The sequence below is a fragment of the Marmota flaviventris genome, chromosome 13, assembly GCF_047511675.1.
Source record: "Marmota flaviventris isolate mMarFla1 chromosome 13, mMarFla1.hap1, whole genome shotgun sequence".
Lineage (NCBI taxonomy): Eukaryota > Metazoa > Chordata > Mammalia > Rodentia > Sciuridae > Marmota > Marmota flaviventris.
This window is the reverse complement of record NC_092510.1, coordinates 27,077,060-27,102,926: the sequence shown is the minus strand read 5'-3', so window position 1 is coordinate 27,102,926 and position 25,867 is coordinate 27,077,060. Positions and strand designations below refer to the sequence as shown.

Sequence of the window (25,867 nt, the reverse complement as noted above, 5' to 3'; positions counted from 1 at the left end):
GAAATCTAATCATGTTAGCCCTTTGTAATGTCTGTGCTCCTATAATCTTATTAACCAGAGGAATATGTTGCTGCTGGCTTGGGATTTTATTGTTTGACAAAAGAGAAAACAGATAAAGAAGACTCCCCAACTCAGTTTCGTAGACTTTCAGAGCCCTCAAAGTAAAATGAACAAGTTCCTTAATGTTTTGAGGCCCAGACACTCCTGAGCATTCCAAGGTCCAGCACAGGGGTACAATCTTTCTGGAACACCCTGTATGAAATAGGCACCTGGGGAAGGAAAGGAGCTTTTCAAATAGCTTGTCTAAATGCCCCTTTAATACAGAGAAGAAACTGTTCTATTAGTAAAAATATGAAACAAAATAATAGCAGTGATACCTCTTTGTCCTGAGAAAAAGAGTAATGAAATATTCAGAATGTGAGTAGAAATGAAGGAAACCCATATCTTACCAGAAAGATTTTTAAATAAACAGAAGTCATATAATGTCACTTTGGTAAGGACATAAATTTTAGGAAGATTATAGGTAGTAATCAACTGTGGAACGTTACTGGGACCAGTACTAAGAAACTGGTGACTTTCTATTGAGAGTGTGATGATGCAGTTTACCAACCACACCATGATACTTTTGAGTATAAAAAAGGCTACTAAAATTGTTAATGTCATGCAACTCTAAAATATTTATTTATTGACCAACAAATCAGTTGTACTATGTTGGTATTATTCAAGGAAATACATATTTTTAAAAACATTAATTCCAAATACAAAATTATTTCTTAAAAATGTAACTTTCATTGTTCATGTAGATTAAAAAAGAAACACGAGCAGAAATATTTTTGTTGGTACCTTCTTGTACTTGAATCATGCTCTTAGCTATATCTGTATTTTATAATGTGTCTCTGACATTTTTCAGAAGACTAATTTTTTTTCAAAATGGACATATTATACTTTTAAATATTTAAATATTGCTTGCAATATTCTTTTTAAAAAATCTTTTTTAAAAAAGAATATTAACATTGAAATTGTTAATGCTTTCAATTCAATTCTTCTCTGCAGACCTTAATATAATTAATTTGCAAATATCCTCTCTTTGGAGGCTGAGGTACTTGATAAGGTCAGAACAAATTCTGCTAAATGGAAGATATTTCCTACACTATTATATTTTTCATGTGAAAATATGTAAATATTTAAGTTCAAATATTTTCATAGGAACTACCTTCCAATAGGAACCTACTGTTCTTAAATATGTTTTGAAGATGAAACTCACAACTAGTAGGTTGTTGAGGGTTATTAAGACACAATTGTGACTTATATGTGAGCCATAACTAACTCCAAGTGCATTTCTGATCCATAAGCTTTATTTCATATATATAGTACTTTACAATGACACTTTTTTCCATCAAGAACTATATTTATATCATTACCACAAAATACTCTTATTTCCACAATGACTTTTAAAACATTTTAAATAATCAAAAGGTTTTACTATTGTAACCAAAGCCATGCTAAGTATTTCACTTTATCAACAAATTTTTAAAAGTTTGACTTGGATTCCATGAATTAGTGGGTGAAAAAAAAAAAAAAACTAAACCATCAATTATTTGTAAATGATTTCTTCTGTTTAGGAGAGTTAATGAATTAAAAACTACTGCTTTAATTTTTGTACATGTGTAAGAATAGCTGGAATAAATGATGAGCTAAATTAGATTAGAAGGGAAGTCACTTTATCAAATGAAAAGTCATTAAGGACTGATATAAAAATACATTTTCTGCAACTGCACATGTAAAATGTCATCTTTGGGCAAAGTCTTCTGAAAATACCCACAAACTTTTGAAGTAGATATAAATCCTTTTTCAGAAGACTTAGGCCTTTAAAATTTTCTGTGGTTGATGACATCACTATGGCTACAATGGTGGATGCTAAATATTAACAATCTTTACATAAGTTATACATTATCATTGACTTTAAGAAACAAACAAAAAAGCTCAGTATTTTTTTTGTTGTTGTTGTTAAACATGTATTTTAAGGTTTTTCAAAACTTATTATGGCTAAAATAATTTGTCCCAAAATAAAAGCATCAATCAAACAATGAATTGAATAGTAATAGATTTATAGCAAATAGTCACTGAAGCAAAAGCTTTTTAGACCACACAGACTGCTCAGTCCTGATTTTCCACACGTATTTCACATGACAAAAACTTCCCATTGACCCTGCTTACTGCTGGGCTGGTGGGTGCGTGGGTCTTGCAGCTTGCGGAGAACAGCATGACTTGTAGAGGCAGCAGCAGCACATGCCTCTACATCTTTGAGACTAGAAGGGGCTGGATGTCTCCAGTCACTTGTTGGAACTTTCTATTCAGTAGAAATGCCACATGCTGTCTTTGAAATGGAGGTACAGTTAACAATGAGTCTGGGAAGGATGTGGAAAAGTGTTGGAACAGATTTGAGATTTAATCAAGCAAGAAGTTTATATACCTGCACAGACAAATCTGGAAACACAAAGTAAATGTCTATTAATGCTAAACTGGCTTATTTTAATGCAGATATTAATAAGAATGCTTTATTAAAAATGAAAACCTGTGACAAATGCTAAAGTGGTGGGATGTTAGGACAACAGGTATCAAGTTTAGTATCTGAATCTCAGTCACACTGGGACTCATTATTAGCCTATATATGGAGAAGACTTGGCTTTCATACCAAGAAGGCTAGAAGTGAGGTCTCACATACCACTTGATTTAGTACAATTTTTTAAGAGGTCAATATCTAAAATTCAGAGATTTCACATTAAGAATAACAAAACCCAAACACACACACACACACACACACACACACACACACACCCCAAAACAAAACACACGAATACCTATTCTTTTTGATAAACTGAAAGACTAAGCAATATTGCCCATATTCCAAGGTGACAAGGAGCTCTAGTGAGGTTGGCTACCAACTGACTCTCACATTGACAAGAATAAAGAAGGGAACACATAATTTGTTACAGAAGTTAAGCACATTCTATGTCCTATAATGCAAAAACTATGTTGGATCAAAGAACAAAACCTGGCCACCTTCATATTACCTACCAGACCCCAAAATAATTTGAGCTTACCCCTGCCCAAACCTACAACTCCCAGGGCTTTTGTGTAATTCTTGCATTCTCTGTTTGATAAGGAGGCTTGTATACTTTGCATATGAAGAACTGAGAATTACTCTGAATCTGACTGCTACAAATCAACATTTTCTTAGCTTATTGGCTAAGATTCATTAAAAACCTGTGTAGCTGAGACCTTCCAATGTTTTCTCTTCCTGGTCCTTTAATTTATGCACTAAAAGCTTGTGCTCTGAGTTCTAATACACACAGATCTAACTGAGAAAAACACGGCATGCATTAGGTACCAAAGAGTACCACATGGTTTGGGTTGTTAGGAATATCACATACACAGTGGCTCAGGGCCTGTGGCTTTGGAGTTAGATGCATGGAATGAGATCATTTACATACTTTGGCACTCCTGTAAAGCCTTGATTTCCTTACTCCAAAGTGAAGTTCTGAAAACTACTTCACAGTACTGTTGTAAAGATTAAAAGTAAGAATATACATAAAAGAGCAGAGTAATAAGCACATACTAATGCGTCAATAAACAGAAATAATCTTTAGTTTGTACCTCAGGTATAACACAAGGGGAACAATGGTGGAATATCCTTGTGAAATATCCTCTCTTAACACTTTTTTGTATTCAGTGAAACTTGGGGATCTGTTCAAAAATTATAATTTCTAGGATTCCTACCAACATGTTGTAGCACTATCAGTTTTGTACCACAAGGAAATGCTGTTTTAAATTCTTAAGATATAGATTATATATAAAAATTATAATTACCACTGGTGATTATTTTATAGTTAGAATTGTTTTTCAACTAGAAGGATGTTGACTTTCAGTGACACAAAAAGGTTAGTTTTTTTTCCCCCATCTACAGGAAAGCCTAAATCTCCTTAGACTGTATTCCTCTCAATGTTTTCAAAACACACAAAGACCACAATCTAATCAAAAACTTGTCTAAGCCAGGTACAGTAGCACATACGTGTAATCCCAGGAGCTAAAAAAGCAAGGCTCTAAGCAACTCAGTGAGATCCTATCTCTAAATAAAATATAAAATAAGGCTGGGGATGTGGCTTAGTGGTCCAGTGCCCCTCAGTTCAATCCCTAAACAAAACAAACAAACAAAAAACCTTGTCTAACACACCCCATTAGATGTGCCTGAAGGCTTTACCTGATTTTTTTTTTTTGTGTGTGTGTGTGTGTGTGATTGATATCTAGGTGTTCTCCACTCTTTGAATTCTTTATTTTTAAATTCTTCATACATCCTCACCTGAGGTTCAATCTTTTGTGTCAAAAACTTCACTCTTCAGCAAGCGTTTTACCATCTGCTCTCCTAGTTTGCTTCCTCTTCAACTCTAAAGAGCTTCCCATGAAAGTGATTGGTGACACAGCACTAGTCATGAAATACCACAAACCAAATCAATCTTTATATAATCCAAAAAAACACACCAACTTGCACTGCTTTCTCAGGAAGATGAAAATGCATATTGCCTCTTTTTTGTGTTACTGGTTATATTGCTATTTTTAAAAAGTTTTTGTGTGATTTCTAAATTTAGCCCCGGCTTCCTTTTCACTGTGTCATCTGAGCTACCATCCATTTCTGATAACATTCTGATCTTCACTCCAAAGAACCTATATAGAAACTGCCTGTCAGAAGGAAGTTAACCTTTCACTAACCTCTTTTGTGCTTGCAGGCAAGGAGTGCCCCGGACAGTACAAGAGACCACGTCTCCCTTCTCTAGTTTCTATTGGCACTATCTCCATATATTTTACATATTTTAAAATCTCCTATACCTGGTTATAGGAAATACCAACCATTCTAGAGCATCAACATCTATTAAACCAGTCTCTTGCTGGGAAAATATGAGTTAAAGGAAGATGTTGATCTCTTTCAACCTAATGCAGAAGACTGGGGTGAAATAAAACAAGAGGTGGTGGGTGAGGAGACTGCTGGTTTGCTGATATGAGATGAAAAACAATGGCACACAGACAGAAACTTCTGAATTATCTACCTGGATTAATTACCATTCTATGAAAATACTCTGTTCTTTTGTTTTCTACTCATGGTTATCAGATTTAATAAATTAAGTTTATTAATAAAATTTAAAATTTAAATTTATAGAGATTTAAACTTTTTTGGAATAAAGGGAAAACTTCAAGCAATATGTTCAAAATTTTGAGCAGAAACAATCAGGGGGTCTAGGTAGTAAACACAGTATGGGATTTTCATATTTATGAAGACAAAATAGCAGTAGAATCTAGTTAAAAAATAAATCTGGGGGAAAAGGATGTGTGGTGGGACTCGTCCTTCCCAGAATTCACTACATCCTCCCATTTGAGCCTTTCTCAGTTATTCTTATCCTCTCAGGACACTGATGGTCTTCATGACACTCACTGGGCATCAAGCTACATATTGTCTGGTACTGCTGTTTACCTGTTCCAGGTCTGTATGTACAGAATTTCTAACAATGCTGCATATTACTTTAGGTCAGACTGTCTAATATTTCTTGTATCAGAATGTTAGTGACAGACCAGTAAGTACTTGTAAAACAGAACAAAGATATCTTCACTTCTGATATATTTGTTCAGAAATGAAATTTAAGAGGACTGAAGGGAACACTAGAGAGACGGTACAATGACCAGTTCTGGACAGAGGCAGCAGTCCTACTCAGGAAACTGGGAGACCTACTGGGTCTCTGGTAAAATGTGAGATTAGCTCCAGAACCTTTATCTGTGAAGGGTTGACTTATGTAACTGGGCCATTGGATTCAATAATGCCAGAGATGCCTTGCTCTAACGATTACATATTTAAACAAACTGAAGTGATATTAAAATATTTAACCAGTGATAGAAACACAAAAGAGCAGGGTCCTAGGCTTTCCTTGTTTCCTCATGTCAACCTATGAGGGCTGGATGTCTTGTGATCACTCTGGGAACCTGGAGCAGAAGCTGTAATGGCATTGTTTATATTTTAACACTGGAGGGGCTGGGGGCGTGTAGCTTGTTCTTTAGCATATGTGGGGACCTGAATTTGATTTTTTGCACTAAATGAATAGACAAACACTGGTATTGTGTTATCAATGGGTATTATAAGTAATAACTCATAGTCATTTTATTCAAAACTCAGTATTCTTATATGAAGGTCAGAGTTGCTTACAGAGCTTAAAATAAAAAGAAAATAGATCCGGAGGCTTCCCAGTCTCAGGCCACCAATGTGGGGCCGGCTTCCATGGGGTGCTACTCATGGTCTATGGGCTGTCTGGGCTGTCGGACTAAGCTGCAGGAGCCTGCCACTGGAGAAGCTGTTCACACTCGCAGGACTTTAGGGACCTTTCTGCAGCACCAGACAAGGTCAGAAGCCCAATTAAGATTCAGGGGGCTGAAGTGGGTGGCATAACCAAATTCCTAAGCAAGAATTCCTAAGCAAGGAGCAGGAGCTGTGGGTGACAGAGCACTTGCTGCATGATAAGAATGAAGATTTCAGAAACTTGCAGCAAATGAAATAACTGTGTCAAAAAAAAAAATAACAACTCAGTTGAAGCATTGGATTATCTTACTTTTGGTTCCCTCAGAAGAAACCGATAATTTTTCAAATGAAAATTATTTGATCCTGGAGGTAACTGCAGTAGCTGAGGGTCAGGAGGCAATGCTATTTACTTCAGAGATATTCGATATGTATCAGCAATATGTTGCATATAAAAGATGGCATATTGAAACCCCAAAATACTTTTCAAGTGAAATCAGTGGCCTTAGACATGCATCTGCAGCACTGGTGGTTCAAAAGCCTATAAACACATGGAATTTGAAGGGGGAGCGTACAGAGTACCAAAGACAGAGAAGCAAGGCCTCATTCAACTAGCATCATGACAATGGCAATATTACCCCAGCCCACTGAGATTAATCTGGTGAGTAAAACTAAAGATTTGAGAATTGATACTAAGTCAGTCAATGGAGCTGGGAGTCAGCAAGTAAATTCCACAGTCTATCCAGATCCCAACATGTGTTGTTTCTGAATATCAATGAGAGACCTTAACCGAAAAATAGAGAGATAGCTATGAAAAAGTTACATGCAAAGATGTACAGTATGCACCTAGAGGAAAAAACAAGTAAAAGATACAGTACTGGGAAGATTCAGGTTGGAACTAAAGGAAGATCAGAGAAAATGAGAACATTTTCTATAGAACTGGATCACAGATCATAAAATAAACAAATCATTGCACAGTCTTGAAACTTTTATACAAGGAGATTATCTACTGTATGAACTTATACAGTCACTGAAGGACTACGCTCATTACAAATCTTTACTAGAAATTATTTCCTAAAAGTTTAGGTTGATTTGTTATTAAAGTATTAGCTTAGGAAAATTCTATAGCACATCAATTTGCGTATTCACCAGTATTCTCTCCTAAAAAGTTACAATTGGAAGTAATATGCATATTCTTAATGTAAAATTAATACAGTTTTCCCTCAATGCATTAGTAAAAACATACATAATCATGACTGCTATTATAAATCTTGCACTCTTGTGTACAAAAAGTACATGAAGTCCTTTGTTTTACGTAAAATACTTAAAATTAAATGTAAAATATTTTTAAATAAATAAAAAGGAAACAGAAATTTCCACCCATGCTATCAGTGATATATATCTTTTATTCCTCTCCTTCCCACCTTTATAATTCAATATTTTTTCAGGTAGCCATTCTGTAATTCCTGGCTTCCCCACAATAGAGTGAGTTCACCTTGCAATAAGGAGTACAAAGCATGAAGCTGTCCCCTGCTTTGCTCAACAGATAAAACATAAAAGTTAAGAACACATCTAACAACTATAACTATCTTGGTTTCACAAATCAGGAAAGTATTATTTTTGTTCTCAGTAAAATTTCCTATCATGCAGCAACAACAATTGGAGCTTGAGGCCCTTCTCAACACAGCTGCAGTTCTGTTTATCAGTAGCCTTCAGAACCCAAAAGAATGAAGAGAGAATAGCAGAGAGGGGTGATGTAGTCTCTGTGCTCAAAGTGGTGAAGTCCACTCACCAGGCAGCTCTGGAAGCTTGTAAGAAATGTAAATCTCTAGGCCTCAGTGAGAATCTCCAAGTTAACAAGATCCTCAGGTGATAAGTGTGGACATCAAAATTTGAGAAGTGCTAATCAGGGCTTCTCAAACTTGAATATCAGCATCACCTGGAGAGCTATTAAAAAAAAAAAAATCCTAGGTACTACCCTTGAACATCCTAATAATCTGGTTTGGGAAGTGTCTAAGGTATTTTAATGCTCCCCAGGTGGTCTACACTGAGGCCTTGGTCTTTGAAGTAGAGGCGCATAACCATCCATGGGATGCAGGAAGAACCTATCAAAACCTATGTGTTTAGTCTGCAAATGAGAAAGATAACAAGTTTTGTTCTATTTAACGTATGGAATAACAACAGCAGCCTCATCTGTCTGATAGCCACAAGTGGTATCTGAGTTCCAAGGGAAAGCCAGGAGGTTCCTAAGGAGTCTTTGTGGCCAAGTATCTCCATTAATCTCTCCCCAGTCAGGTGATTTACAGATTCTACTATCTAACTTAGTAGACTCTTGACAACAGTTTATAATAAGAAGGGGAATAATCATGAAAATATTTTAAGCCATGAGGTTTCTTATCTGATTTTAAGCCATGAAAGGTTTCTTATTCTTATAAGAATTGAATAATTTAAAGAAAAATACACATTTTTTCTTCTACGAAATGGCATGCTTTCCAAATTTGCTGATGTACGTGCGTGCGTGCGTGCGTGCGGAAAAGAAGTTTAACAAGCAACCTGACAGAGATTTTGTAAAAATAAACAATCTATTCCTTCAAGGCCCAACTTATGCTGTGAAAAAAGCATTTTGAAAGTGGATACCTGGAACTGTTTCCACAGTGATGCGATTTTGCTGTCAAAGTTATTGGAAACTACTGGGGGGAAATCTATGCGTAAGCTAAAGACAACATAAATCTTTTAGGGAAAAGTTTCAGTGGGGTTTTTAACCCATTTGTTAAACATGAAAAATGTAACAGCTTTCAATTTGTTGAATTAACAGCTAAGCTGTTGAATTAACTGGCATAAGCCAAGATGGAAATATACTAGCAAAGTTTCATTTAAAAACCTGTGAATTGGTGACAGGACTGAAAATAAGAATCACAATTTAGTAAGGGCACCCATGATGTAGTTCCTTCCTACATGTTCCTTTACAACTAAATATTTTGTGTGATGGTTCTTTATTTATGTTAAAAATCTTAAACTGACCTTAGAACCAGACCACTAGATTACTATCACAAAGAAATAATATAACTTTTTAAAACAGTAAAATATTTTTTATATTACAACGGAACCAAAATTTTTATCAAGCAGAATTTTAATAAGAGCCAAAATAACTTTTATGAATATGTGTGTGATTTAAAAAAAAAAAAAAAAAAAAAAGCTTGGACCATACAATCTACCCTGGGGACTGTTTGGAGTAGTATACACCCAAAATTAGAAACTGGTAGAGAGGAGAGAAAGTTTGCATTGCTTATGGTAGACACTGATTATACCAAATGGGTTAACAGTGTACAAGGGGGAAGTGAGAAAAAATTGGAAATTCTATCCTAGAGAGAACTATGAAGTATCTTTGCTGAAACTCTAATGAAGATTTGTTTGGAGATAAAGCATGAAGGTTTAATTGCTATGGTAGACAAGTATACATTTCACCAACTCAGAGAACCTGGGGAAAGATTTGTTCACATTTTCATTCTCCTTAGGTCTCTCAAATAGTATGGTTTTTATATGGTAGTGCTCAACAGATGCTGCTAAAAGCAACTGTTGTCAGATTTATAATCCCAGCAACTCAGGAGACTGAGTCAAAAGGATCAAGTTCCAGGCTAGCCTCAGCAAAACAGTAAGACCCTGTCTCAAAATAAAAAAATAAACAGGGCTGGGGATGCAGTTCAATTCTAGTACCAAAAGTGGGGAGAGCAGGGAAAGCAATATATTTTGTGCAAAACCTGTACCATATCAGCAATATTATAGCAGAATTTATCTCCACTAATGTAACATAAAAATAAAAAATCACTGTTCGTATCACTGATGTTTTCTGATACATCAATGATGGCCAGCCATCAGGAAGAGGAACAATTATTAATTGGTATCACTGTATTATAAAAAGCCTCAATTAAATATAGCACAATGGAAAACTACTAGACAGTGTTCTGAGCACCAGAAGACACCCATGTGCATTATGTTAAGAATTCTGTGTTTCATACTCCATATATTAATATTTGGCTTTGTTGCTGATTTACACTAAACATCTTAATACTGTGCCTGTGGGATAAAAAAAAATGCGATGTAATAGAAACTGGTATATGCAGATTACATCCTCTCTGATCACAGAAACACTGTTCCTGCTTTAGTGAAATCTCACCCTAAAAAGCAAATCTTTAAGGAAACGGATGAGCTATTAGCAATAAGTATTCATGAACATTTTTATGTATTCATATACTTTCTTTTCAGTTTCCTAAGAGTGTCAGGGTCTCATGTGACCTAAACTAGTTGTGTGTAATTGCCCTCACCAGCTCATCTCTCAAAATGCATTAAGTAGCAGAAGAATCCTCCACTGGCTCAATATCACGTGTTCCTCTCACCTGAGGTGCCTCTGCTCTGGGTTAACCGTACGAATATAGCACATGTAGGTCAAAGACATTCTTCTCCAGAAACTTAAACTCAACCACATCCCAGGCAACCTTTAGAGTATTCTTTTTTTTCTTTTCCTTTCTATTATTTTCTTTCTCCTCTAATGTTTCTCTATTCTCAACATGGGGCACAAAAACCTGAATTAAATTCAGACAAAAATTAAATCTCATGTTTCTCAATGTTCTCCATGCTGTATCCCTCAAGTACAACTGTTTTACTTATTTTATTCAGAGTGTCTTTTGCTCCCTACTTGCTGATTTATACTGGGGAGGAATTTTAAAATGAACAAAGTAAATCTGGGCTAAGCTTTGCCTACCTATTTTATGTTCCTTAAATCAGATGTCCAGACATAAAGTTATTGCATCAGTCATAAATGATGTGAATGGAAAGTTATGATACAGAATGAATATCCAGCTCTGCAGAGCTATGCATCCATGCTGAGGTGCTACACAGTGGGACAGGAAAAAACTGACATGGGGATTCAGGCAAGAGATGCTTAGAGACAAAGTATATAGTACAATAGTATTCTATCTGGGTTAAATGAGAAAACACAGCATCTATAGTTAACTTTAAAATGTGTATTTAGAAAAGGACCAAGAAAATCTCTGAAACATGATCTTGAGAGTACTTGAGCCTAGAATAACAGGTAGGTAATCATCTGTTCTTCTTCATGTTAACTATGTATTTCCCAGATTTACTGACTGTTTTTCCTCTAATATTAATTCCCCTATTATCTATGGCACATTATGTGTGAAATATATTATTCTATTTAACATCTTCTAAGCATCTACCTTGGTCATAGTGCTATGATAGTCACAATAAAAGGTACAGAGATGCAAACAGTTATAAAGATATTCATGAAAAGGTATACACAGAAGAAACTGGAGAAGAACATGTCAAAGAAGGGTTCAATTAAACAGCATCCCCAAAATGCATACACTGGGAATATATGTAAATCTTCCTGGGAGCTATTCACATGTTCATTTCAAAACTTAAATCTCAGATGCCTCAGAGAAGGAAAGGAGGGGAGTGAGATCACCTTCTATAGTTGTCCGGCTAGTCACTGCACATGGCCCTCAGTCTAGGGGAACCGTGAGTGAAATCCTGGCTGCTAGTCAGGCATGCATAGGCTGGGTCCAGTCACAGCTTGGCCTTCTCTATTGCACATGAAGGCATTGCCCAGACAAAGTACAGGCCTGCAGGAAAGGGGCCAACTGAACCAGCTCACAGAGACTTCTCTGACTCCAAGATGCATTTTCAGCATGTGCTACACAAAAGAATATCTAATTATATACTGCCTGATGCTACTCTTGTTTTATTTTATTTTTAAAATTAGTATTTCTTAGCCAGACTTTCCCTGAAGGCTAGTAGCCTCTCTCCCTTGGGAACTTCAATGCCTGGTGGGGACTCCTTTAGTTAGGATGAATGCCTACATTTCAGGGACCTGTCTGGCTCAGAAATATAAAGTAAGCAACTGGTGGGTTGATACCCAGTCACTCTAGGGAAAAATGTCTTGCTTTCTAGGGTTTTCTGCTTCATATCTCTGCCTGTGGCCATGTATAGATGTGAAACTGAAACTGTTATGTATGATATTCTAGGCTTAGTGTCCACTTTCTTGGATGCTATGCTAAAGACAAATTGGAAATTAAGAGGTTTCCTGTAACATCTTGCATCAACAAAGGCCTTGGAGACCAAGAAAGCAAGCAAGCTCTACTTCCTCTTTCTGCATTGAGCCTGGACATGCATACACTTATTTGTAATCCTGAATTCTACTGCTAAGCAGGCAATTTGCTCAATAAGGTAAATTGTGAATCATGTACATCCTAGCATTGCCATTCTTTCTTTTAGTAGAAATAGTTTCTATGCAAGGGAAAGCTGATCCAATAGTTAAAGTATGAGAAACTTGGCTGGTCTAGAAAAAAATATTTTCTTCCAACATCTAGGCAAAAGCAGTTTCCAAAATTCCTGCAATATGAAAAAATTAAAACCACATGGAAAATGAGGTTAGGATTTTAGAACATAGAGGGGGAAAAACATTTTAAAATATGTAATAATATACTTATTACATGGGTATTGGGGTATCAATGAATGTCATCAGTTTTTGAAGTTGAATGTTAAAATTTTTCATTGTGTTAAAATAGTTGTACAATAATGACTTGGTATCACACAACAACTATACATTTGTACCTGCTGAAATAGAGCAGTTTGAGATTTTTGTCTTAGCCCTTAAATGTACAGCAGGTGAGCTTCGATGAAGGGAAGTTCTAACATTTGCACTTCCTCACTTGGCTCTCCTATGGTTTGCAACCATTTTCAAGAAACACTGGCTACTGAGAGATTATGATGCACAATAAGAACTTTAAATTCTCATAGGTAAGATTTTATATCTTTACATCACCTTCAACTGAGATTCGATTGCTTGGATGCTTTTTGTTTGGTAAAGAATTTTTTAAATTGGAGACTATTCTTCATCATGACTCCACCTATTTTTTTTTTTTTTTAACACAACACTACAGAGTTCTATTCTACATAATCAGCAAAATTTAAGGCACCATATTCTGCAACCCTAGTTGATTTTAAAAACAACTGCAAGTTTTACTCTGAGTTTACAAAGCCTGGCCTACAATTATTTAAAATGTCCTGAGGCAGTAAGATTCCTGGTAAACATTCTGGCAAGAGCAAACAGATGTCTGCAGGTACTGGAAAGATAGTGACTTCCAACATTTGAACATGATTAAAGATATTTCTTCCTGTGTACCTGGTAGTAAGGACAGTCCTCAGAATGGACAAACACCACACCCACATTCAATCTGTCTTTTGTTGTTGTTATCAAATCTGATAAGGGAGTAGCAACAGTGAAGATCTACCAGAAACCAAATAAGGGGCTTGGGGGAGGAGTTTTTTGTTTTGTTTTGTTTTTGCAGTGCTAGGGATAGAACCCAGGGCCTCATGCCTGCCAGGCAAAGCCCTTCACCACTGAGTCACATCCCCAGTCCTGAAGTGATTTGAGTTTTAAGGTAACTACACAGGCATGTTCTGTCATTGTATTGGTTATTTGAGTTTTCAGATTCAGATTAGCAAGACAACATATTACAGAGTGATGTAGTAGTTCCCTTTTCAGTTGAGTAACAATTAAACTTCTACCAAAAATAACCCCAAAAAACAACTACATATTTACACAGTCACAAGTAACTCTTCAGACTAGAAACAAGTAATGAGGAAAGTAAATTGAATACTTTAAATCTGGTTATTTAAAATACTAGATAGAAATATAATATTTTAAAATTTGTTCTAATTAGTTATCCATGACAGCAGAATGCATTTCGACTCACTGTAAACAAATGAAGCACAACTTTTCATTCCTCTGTTTGTATGTGATACAGAGTCACACTATTAGTGCAATCATACATGTACAGAGGGTAATAATGTCCGTCTCATTCCACCATCCTTCCCACCTCCATGGCCCCTCCCCTCCCTTCACTTCCCTCTGCCCAATCCAAAGTTCCATTCTTCCCTTGCCACCCCACCCTCAATTATGGACCAGCATATATCAGAGAAAATATATGGCCTTTGGTTCTTTGGGATTGGCTTATTTTGCTTAGCATGATATTCTCCAACTCCATCCATTTACCTGCAAATACCATAATTTCATTCTTTTTTAAGGCTGAGTAATATTTCATTGTGTATATATACCACAGTTTCTTTATCCTTTCATTTAGAAGGGCATTTAGGTTGATTCCACAGACTAGCTAGTTGAATTGAGCCACTATAAACATTGATGTGGCTGCATCACTGTAGTATGCAGGAATATAATCTTATAGTGCCACTCTGAATCAAAGTAGATAAAATATTATATAGTATAAAGATATACCCTCCCCCATACATATTAAGGACAAAAAAATAGCTATCTTTGATTAAATATAGATTATGTGCCAGGCAGATACAGTTATAAGCATGTTATATATAAAGCTATTTTATGTTTACAATAATCATATAAGGCAGGTACTATTATTAGCCCCATTTAAGCTCAGAAAACTGAGAGTAGGTGGTGGATGGTTAAATAACCTGCCCAAGGTCACTCAGCTTATAAATGGTACAGCCAAGATTCAATCCAGAAAGGCTGGCTCCAGAGCATCTGATACACTAATCAAATTTATGGATCAAAAATTATTTGTGTATGTTATTTTGTTTTGTTTTTTTTTGTGCTAGGAATTTAACCCAGGATCTTTAGCATGCTAAGCATGCCTTCTACCACTGAACTACATCTCCAGTCCTATGTATGTATTTTAGATGAAGAAGCTGAAGGTGGTAATTCTAGGTTCTTGGCATAGTGGGAATATTTCCAAAAGTGACTGCAAATAGTTCTAGCAAGACAATTTTAAGGTATTAAAAAAAGAAAATGAAATGAAAGAAAAAAATAAATACAAGATCTGAACATTCACTATTATAAACTTATAGCCAAAATAATCAATCTAGGCAGGTGTATTTGGAGAAGTGTGGTTGAATATATGAATTGAACAGAAGCTATCAGGTATAATAAATTATGCCTGCAAACCTTTCCCTACGTTTTCCCTCTAAAAACCTTTATTTCCTAATCCCCATGATAAAGGTTCCCAAAACCTATCAAAGCTTTCTCCTCTAATCACAAGAAAATCCAAAATTATTTCAGGTATTCCTGACTATGTGACTTCATCAAATTCTTGAAGTTAGAATTAAGTGACCAAGTGTCAGGATTTCTTAGTACTGGACTTTCACGAAGATTCTTTAGAGCCCAGAAAACATTAGTGTTTAGACAATGTAATTCTGTATAAAACATGTTTTATTTCTTCTTATAAATTATATACCAAAACTCTAGACAGCAAAAGCAAGGCAAGTTACAGGGATAGAAATATTATTGCCCTGTCTTCTAAGTATCAATGCCAGAAGACAGTGGAGCAATCTACAAAGTCAGAAGAGAACTCACCAAAGATTCTCAATAGGCAGGAGGGCATCTACCATGCTCAAAACAACAAAAACAAAACTACAGGATGTGTAATTAACTTCAAATTGAAAAAAAGAACTACTAGTACATACTGTATCTATTAAATACAAAAGTATTGAAATATAAACTATCATATTTAGTTTATATATATGCTATTACTTTTAAACTGCTTGCAAACCCTACATCTGCACAAATAAAATTAAATTGCAGAAATCGTATTTACAAAATACACTGTTAACATTTATCTTGATGATATAAAAACAGTGAAAGCTATCTTGAGCAAAAAGAAAAGGAATAAAGGAAGAGGCATTACACTACTTCAAAAGATATTAGAAGCAGTCGTAATCCAAACACTATGGTACTGGCATAAATAGACACACAATGAAACAGGAGAGAGGGCCAAGAAAGGCAACCCATGCATCTATGGCCAAATGATTTTTGACAAAAGTGCTAAGAACATGCTCTGAGGAAAGTTCATTTTTTTCAGTAGTGGTGCTGAGAAAATGAGATACCACAGGCATAAAAATAAAACCAGACCCCTTCTCTCACCGTTTACAAAAATCAATCCAAAATATAGTGAATAATTAAAACAAAACAAAAACTACCATCAGAAAACACCGGGGAACTGCTTTAGGACACTAAAATGGGCAAGCACATTTTGAAGAAGGCCTTAAAAGCTTAAAAGCATAGGAAACAAAAGCTAAAACACACAAATGGGATTACATCAAACTAAAAAGCTTCTTCCATGGAACAAAAGAAACAATGAACAGAGCGAAGAGACAACCTGCAGGATGGGAGAATATATTTGCTAACTGCATGTGTGACAAGGGGCTAACAATCCAGAATATATAAGAAAATTCAAAAACTCAAAAGCAAGAAAAGAACCAGATTAAAAAATGGGCAATACAAACAGACATTTCTCTAAAGACATACAAAAGTCCAACTGATACACATATATAAAAATGTTCAACATCACTAATTATCAGGGAAATGCAAATCAAAATCACAAAGCAATATTGCTTCACCCCTGTAAAAATTGGCTAATTCCAAAAAGACCAAAGATAAGTGCTGGCAAATATAACTTAGTACAGCCATTATGGAAAATGGTATGAATGTTCTTCAAAAAAATTAAAAATAGAATTACCATGTGATCCAACCACTGGGTATTATATTTTAAAAAAATGAAATCAGTATGCTAACGAGACATCTACACTCCCATGTTTATTGCGGCACTATTCATAATAGCCAAGAAAACATGAGCAACCTGGGTGAACCAACTGATGTTTAAGAAAATGCAGTACATGTGCGCAATGGATAATTGCTAGTCATAAGAAAGAATAAAATCCTGTCATTTGCAGCAACATGCATGGAACTGGAGATCACTGTGTTAAAGTGAAACAAGTCACGTATAGAAACAAAAGTGCCACATGATGTTGCTCATATGTGGAATCTAAAAACGCTGAGTTCATGGAAATTGTGAGTAGAATGGTAGGTACCAGGGGCCAGAGAGAGGAAGGGAGGGAGGGATGGAGAAAGGTTGGTCAATGGGTACTAAATTACACTTGTACAGGAGAAGTCCTGTTGCGTGACTGCGCAGCAGGACAACTATGAACAACAATGTACTGTACAATTCAAAATGCTAGAAGAAAAGATTTTTAAAATTTCACCATAAATAAATGATAAATTTATTTAACCTGATTTGAACATTATATAATATACACATATATAAAAGCATCTCATGTTACCCTATCAGTATGTGTTCAAATTTTGTGCACCAGTTAAAAGTAAATTTTAAAAAAACAGTGATTATACTCAGTGAACTCTTAGGTGACTTTTACTTTTTAAATTGATAATTTACTAGCATTTCCTGATTTATCTATAAGGAACTGTATTACATATGCAATTTAAAATAAATGTACAAGTTGAAAATAGAGCCCCTCAAATTTTTACTGGCTTATAGCTAACACTTTAAATGGAAATTCTGAACAGATGATTTCTAGATAGTATTTGTGACTCTGAAGAGAAACACAAGCTCTATAAAAGAAAGCTTTAATTTCTAAGAGCTGACTTCATGAGATGTGCAGACTAAGCCAGGTGTAGTGGCTGTACCCCAGCACTCAGGGAACCCTTGAGAACCAAATTTCCAGAGAGCCTGGGCAACATAGCCATATGCCATCTAAGAGCATGAGAGTGGGGAAGGAGGGTTTCAAGGAGAAGGAAGGGTAGGAAAGAGAAGGAGAGGGGAGGTGGGGGAGAAGACAGGAGACATGTGCACTGAAATTGCACAGCAGCCCATGAATTACCAGAGTGCCTTCTGAATCATGTGTTATCTAAAACTAGAGGTTAGACTTCATGGATGAAGATCTGTAACACCTCATCAGTCTTGACTTTTACAGTAAAAGGGGATGGTCAACCCAAATTATCTTATTTCAGAGAATCCTTGATCAGCTTGTTTGGGACTAAGATAAAGAAGAGTTGATGTGTTGGCTTTACACCATAACAAAATACCTGATATTTAATTTTAAAAGAGAAAAATGTTTATTTTGGTTCACAAACTTTAGAGATTCTACTCTGTGACAGATTGGCCCCATTCCTCTGGGCCTATAATGAGGCAACCCATCACAGTGGGAGCATGTGGTGGACCATACCACTCACCTCATCATCAGGAAGAAAAGAAAAAGAAAAGGAAGAGACCCTTTGTGGGTACCCTCCCATAACCTAAGGATCTCCTCATAGTTCCCACCTCTCAAAGGTTTTACTACCTCCCAACAGCATCAATCTGGGGATAAGTCTAGTTTCTAGAGACATTCAAGATTCAAATTATAGTAGCTGATGTAATTTCTGCTCTTTGATTTCACCTCTCAATTTTACTCAGAGAGATTGAGCTACAAAAATCATGGCATTTTTCAGGTAAATGGATGAAGTTAGAGAAGATAATGCTAAGTGAAGTTAGCCAATCCCCCAAAAAACAAATGCTGAATGTTTTCTTTGATATAAGGAGGCTGATTCATAGTGGGCTAGGGAGCAGGAGCATGGGAGGAATAGATGAACTCTAGATAGGGTTGTTGGAGGGGAAGGGAGGGGGCATGGGGTTATTAATGATGGTGGAATGTGATGATCATTATTATCCAAAGTACAGGTATAAAGACACAAATTAGTGTGAATATACTGTGTATACAAACCAGAGATATGAAGGAAAAAAAAAAGTATGAGCTACCAGGTACCCAAAGTCCTGAGCTGAGCATACTAAAGAGAGAAGGCAAAGGAATCTGATATTCCAAATTATAGCCTTCATATTCAGGCTAAGTATGGTTTAGGACTCCTTATTTTATTTGACTGCATATGCAGTTTAAATATTCCTTATCTGAAACTTTCTGGGACCAAGAAGTGTTACAAATTTTTGGATTTTGAAGTATTTGCATCTACATAATGAGATATTATGGGATGGGACCCAAATCTAAACATGAAATTAATTTGTTTCATATACACTTCATATACATAACCTGAAGGCAATTTTATAAAATTTTTAGAAAATTTTGTATATACAGCAGAGTTTCATGGCATGGAATTATCTACTTGTAGCACCATGGCAGCACTCTAAGTGTTTCGGAGTTTGCAGTGTTTTTGGATTTCAGATTTTTGGATTAGGAATGTTCAACCTGTAAAGGTTTCCCAGAAAGGGTCACATTTCACTTCCCAATATCTGCTACCCTAAATACTAAAATCCTCCAGGGACTGCCGAGGATATAATGCCAGGCTCACATGATTGATGCCTGCTCTGAAACATCTTGTGCCATATCTTGACTAAAGCTCCATGAATGAAAGAAAACCAGAGGCCTGGAGGATTCAGTTTGGATGGCTAGAATTGGCTCTACTTGACATGGAGAACATCTGGTTAGATTTTGGTGTATGGCACAGGTTTTCTACTTAGAACTAATTTACTCAAGAATGCATTAAAAACTTAAATGTTAATTCCCAATTTTACAATAAGGCTGAAAAATACAAAGAACTATGTATTTAATTAGAAGATTAACCTCCAAAATGCCTTTTCTAATACTATAGCATGTCTATGCCTAAGTTATGATGACAGAAGCTTTGGGTTTTTTTTTTTTTTAACACTTCTGAGATTTTTGAGAAGGCCAAGTTCAACTTTTGACTGTTTTATTTTCTTCAGTAGTAACTGAAGAGCATAACCTTTGCAAATGACTCAGTAATTCATCTTTAATTCATTTTTCCTGTCTGGAAACCTGGACATTTTTCTCTGCAAATGCTCAAGTAGTCCATGTTTCCTTTTTTAAGAAAATGTTACATTTCTTTCTCTGTCATTTTGGATGCGTAGTGCATTTAGTAATTGGCTAACTGAATAATGAGTTTTTTAAAACACAGTCTGGAAATATAAAAGAATTCATGTACTTCAAAATCAAACATTACATCCTGTAAAAATACAATGAATAGATTAACATGCAGGTTGGTTTAAGATATTATTTCTGCTCTCATTCTTGGATTGAGTGTTTGGTGCAGTTAAGTGCATCTGATTGTTTCATAACTTTTCTATGTTATATACAGTTTTATACTTGAATCAATTATTTTAAAGCAAAAAGGTACACTAAGTAGATGAATTATTGGCCTTCTATTATTGATTACACAGTCTGGGTCATGAAAACATATTACCCTTGAGGGAAGAGATTATTTGGATAAAGAGTTAGATTTGGCAGGGGCAATTCCTTTGTCTTTGAGCCTATGGTCACAATTATATTCTTCTTTTCCCTTAGGGAGATCACTGGAGAGAGGAACAGGAAGGCAGGCAGGGAAAACAGGCCAAACTGGTTACTCCTGAGTACTGTTGCACAGTGGTGGAAGCAGCAGAGCTCCTAATGGTGGCAGCTGAGCCCATGCTACTACATGTGGACCCCAGGCATTCTGTCTCATGCATGCATGTTTTTAAAATTTTTTTAAAAAAATTTAATTTGTTATATATGCCAACAGAATTCATTACAATTCATATCACACATACAGAGCACAATTTTTCACATCTCTGGCTGTACACAAAGTAGAGTCACATCTTTCGTGTCTTCATACATGTACTTAGGGGTAATGATGACCACTGCATCCCACCATCTTTTCTACCCCTATGCCCCCTCCCTTCCACTCCCCCTCCCCTTGTCCCCTTTGCCCTATCTAGAGTTCATTTAATCCTCCCATCTTCACCACCCCCCATGGGAGTTTATGCTGACCTATAGAAGAAGAAAATAAAATAAAACTCTGTACACATAACACACAGAACCTTTCGTAACTGCTTTATGGTGAGAGACTAGCATTAAAAATAGATATTGGGAGGATTTAAATAAAAAATTATCCAGCATCTCACACTGGAGTCAAATTTTGCATTGACATTTCCTATGAGGGCAAATGGGAGGGGAAAAAAGTCCAAAGCTCTCAGCATATATTTTAAACAGCATGGCCCCAGAGAAATGATCGGCAATGGAACAATCATCATTCTGCAATTTTCACACAATAAATTGGGCAAAATCACTGCAATTTGGTACAAATGTTCCTTTCAGGTATATTTTTCAGAGTAGACATTACATTTTATTCTAATGTTCCTTTTCCCTCTTTGCCTCCAGCTTAGCTGCATCCTAGAATTTTTACATAAACAGTCTCTATAATAATCACTACTTATTATTTGTTATAGATTTATTAAGATTTCATCCTGACATTGTTTAGTTATTATAAATAATTAAACACATAAATTAGTAAGTGAAACAAATAATACGAAAACTATACCATCTTTTTTAAAGACAGTTTGGCATTGGTAACATGAAATACTCTGTCCAGGCACCATCCTTAATACTGAAGTTTCATTTTTAAAAACAAGGAGAAACTGAGTCATTAGCAGGTTCTTGGTAGGAATGCTCAGTGGTTTCTTGGTGAGGCAAAACTAGTCTATTTCTGTTTTCAAGTTGGGAGTGCCCTCTACTGCCCAAAGCATGGCTTCAATTTTGTTTATCAGGGAGCTTTGTATAATATATGCCAAATTATTAACAATGAGTCTAGCTTTTTTATTTATCTGCAGGTGTATATCTTAGCAATCATTTAAGGACTTTGTGGCCTGGGAGTTCAATTTTCCATAAATCACATCCCCCGGGGAAACACTCTGCCACAAGAAATTATATTAGCTTGAGCTCCTTACACTGTCTTTCCTCTCACAGAGTGGTATCATCAGAGCTGCAGCATCCCCCAGCCTGTTCTGTCTTCCTCAACTCTAGACCTGATGGTTCTTGGGAAGGGGCCATATTATCTTCTGCTTAACTTGTACTGGGATAGAGGTACAATCAAGATTGCAGGCTCTAACCACAGTGAGGAAAGCTGAATTAAAAACAACAAGCTTTAGTTACTCTGAAGTTTGAGTTTCCTCTTTAAGACCTGATCAATTCCAAAGGTACAGTGTAAGCAGAAAGGTACAGACTCAACAAACAACATTCCTTGGCTAAGAAATTGAGTCTAATTCTCATCAAAACCAGTTTAGACATGCTATTGGTATGTCTGGTAGAAAGAAATCTGTCTGTTTAATATTTGAAGATAGAAATGAACCTTGTTTTAGAAGAAACAGTATTTCATACTTCTGAGTTCTACTTGCTATATATTGTAGATGCTTTGTTGAAAACTGCCTGGAAAAGTTAAAAAGTATGTGCCATCCTATTTATAGCATGCTTTCCAAGGTCAGTGGTTCTGAGACACTGGGACATTCACTTGGTTCCCCACAGGCTGCTCTCCCTAAGGCCTTGGGATTCTCTGTCTTAGCAGGATATGCTTCCTGTGGTGTTAGAGACCTTCAGAGAAATGGCCCAAGCCAAACTGGCTTTTGGACTCTTGGAGTATCCTACATCTTCTACAAGGTTCTGATGGGTATGTGTGCCTTTTGTCGGGGTCCTAGAAACACTAGATGTAAGCTCAATGCAAAGATATCCATCACTGGAGACATCATATTAAATTAGGGCAATACCAGTTTAAAAAAAAAATCCCCATCTCCTCATTTGAACTGAATGGGTTCCAATGACAGACAGTGAAGTCTTTTGTGTTCAAAGCTTTTACTATGGATACCTGCAGAAAGAAATAGGCAGAAGAAAAACAAACAAAAAGTATGTGTGATTTCACTGTATTTTCCCTTAATGTATTACTGCTATTTTAATGCAATTTGAGTTTTTAAAAACTGGACTGTACTAAGGGTAGATATCATTATCTAAGGTCAATACAACCCATCCTTACACAACAATGTAGCACATGAAACAAGATGAGATTATCTCCCTGATCTTTCTGGCCTGCTTTCCTCCTTATGAAGGAGATGAGAGAATGGGCCATGTCGATATCTGAGGGAAGACAGTACCAGACAGTCAAGACTATTAGGTGGAAGGGAGGCTAAATTGTTGCAGGGACAGCAAGGAGGCTGTGGAGGCTGGGACTGAGTGAATGAGTGGGAAATTGTTAAGGTGCCTTTAAAGGCCTTTGCAGAGCAAGGAGGTGAAGTCCCTTGAAAGAGTTTTCTTTATTCTTCATAGAGAGTCCATCAAAGTGATTCCCAGATAATTGTGTGATGATTTTCTTGTTGATGAAGAACACCAGCTGTAGGTCCTGATAGATAAGAATCAACAAACAGGCATTGAGCAGAAGCCTAGGTGGGAAGGATGCTGATCTGGATATAATGGTTTGGTGCATTTGCCATGTGAAGTCAGAAGATACCAACCTTAGGTTAACCATTTATTGTGGAATTGAATTTCTAGGTGCAAGTAATAGGAAATCAATGGGGAACCTAAAACACACATATATAGATGAACTTGCAGGTCGCTGTGTAATTTCTTTTTTTGGCACAATTTGAAAGGCTACATAGGCATGTTTTCTGCAAGGGGTTATGCCATAGCTTATTCATCAGATTTAAACCTAAAATCCTTGAAGTCCATTTGTAGTGCTCTCAGGACCCTTAATTGAGGGCCTAGATGAGTCTATAGCTCAGGGGGCACCTTACGTGTGGTTTCCTTATCATGCTAGGATCTCCCTAGAACTCCATAAAATTCTTGTACTGACCACACCCAAATGGCAGTTTACAAATGGTACCAAATTACTCTCCTGCATCCTGCCAGATAGTAAGGGGCACCTCTCCCAGAACTGGCCTCATATCCTTTTAGGGGGAACTATAAAGATTCCATGTTTGGGGATTCCTTGGGCATGAAAAAGAAAACCAACCTCAGGTTACCAAAATATCCCCTGCAAATATGTGCACTGATGGCTTCCTTAAGCCTTCATCTGGCAGAAGATAATGAAAAGTAGCAAGGACTTCTCTAAAAGAATGATCCCTCTCCTGGTTTAGAGGACAATACCAAGGCAAACTGATGTGTGTTTTAACAAGAGACAAAGGCACAAGAATAAACCATTAGAATAAAGTCTAATTGCAAGATTCCAGACCTAAGCCAGCTAAGGTAGATCCCCAATATTCTGAAAATCAAAAACCACTGGAAGAAACTGAAAATGGAAGATGCCAACTGGAATCTCAATAAGATGCCAACTGGAATCTCAATATGCTATCTGTTAACTGTGTGCTCTTGGGAAAGCTATTTAACATCTTTGAATTTACTTGTTTTTTTGTTGTTGTTTTGAACCAGGGATTGAACCCACAGGTGCTACACCACTGAGCCACATCTCCAGTCCTTTTTTTTTGCATTTTATTTAGAGACAGGGTCTCAATGAGTTACTTAGGCCTTGCTAATTTGCTAAGTCTGATTTTGAACTTGCAAACCTCCTGCTTCAGCTTCCCAAGCTACTGGGATTACCATGAAACCCTGGGGATAAAGTGAGGTACTAGATAGGCAAGTGTTTCTAAACTGCAAAGTGCTATCTAACATGATTTTTTTTTTAATGTTGAAAGAATGTGGCTAGTTAGAAGCATAAGTCAAAAAACTCGAAGTTTTAAAACAATCAAGAGTTCTTGGTTATAGTACTTGTCAGAAGATCTAAAATGGTACTTCATTTCTCCTTCCACTGGTAATGGCTGTTTCTTTGTAATGAGCCAATGGCAAGTGTTGAACTCCAGCAAGAGCTTGGCCTTCTTTTTTCAAAAAATATTCTTGGTGACGAATTCCTTCACTGTATTGTTTCATTGTAAACTTTAGATGAAATAATGGAAATTCCTTACAATACATCAAGCATTGAGAAGAAATGTACATTAAAAGTGGTAAATATACACAGAACATGTTAAAAAGAGTACTGAGTCCTTTTGTGGATTTTTTTTTAAATAGTTTCCTTTGAGTAGGATTATGTGCCAAAGGAACCTCCAGTCACTTGAAGACACATAATTTCACATTCACTGAAAGGTTTGAATCCATTTTTCTCTTGCAGTCTCACAACCATCCCTTCATAATGGAGAAGATGAAAGAAACAAAGACACTGGACAACTTTTCAAGGTATGAGCAACTGGGAATTGACAGGCAGTGAGTGGTATCTTGGGGGAGGTCCAGCACAGGGATCCCCAGGGGTAGAAAGGTTGAGGCCGGCAAGAGGGTCCTAAAAATGTCACTGTCAACTAAAGGGTACGCTATGTGCTTAGAATGGGAGCTGTGCTTCAGCAGAGAAAGGGGAACGTGCATGCATGTGTATTATCCTTCAGAAAATGGGACACACGTCACAACTGCTCAGTCACCTGAAGACAGACATAAATCAGCTATCCACTAGCAAAATGCATGTCATTTGGCCTCATGTCAATGTGCATAATATGATTTTTTAAAATACTGAAAGAGCTTCCAACATTAAAAATGGGAAAATTCCCCCATTAAAAACCCTGACTTCTGCCTTCTTCTGAAAAAAAAAATCAGGAAATGTGTGACAAGTCAGGGCCTGCAATTCCACAGGGAATTGGCTGAAGCGAGTAGCAGCTGCTCTCTTTCAAGGGGGACACACTCTCCAGTCTGCAGCTATTCATCAGTCCCTCTTAACCCAGCCCATTCCACTCACCTGCAAAAATCTGAGTTGCTTTTTCCCAGCTAAAAGAAAAAGCTGGTTAAAAAAGGCTGATTGTTATTAAAAGATGGGAGACAGAGAGAGACAGCTCTCTCTGAAGGAGT

The 25,867-nt window shown here is 36.5% G+C and overlaps 1 protein-coding gene and 1 pseudogene across 1 annotated transcript in view; one reads left to right on the top strand and one right to left on the bottom strand.

Annotated features, from left to right (window-relative positions):
- Positions 1-25,867, bottom strand: part of LOC114105010 (guanine nucleotide-binding protein G(q) subunit alpha) — a 286,367-nt gene that overhangs the window by 87,756 nt on the left and 172,744 nt on the right. The gene's annotated exons all lie outside the window — the stretch shown is intronic.
- On the top strand, positions 6,737-7,412 carry LOC114105012 (peptide chain release factor 1-like, mitochondrial pseudogene; annotated as a pseudogene).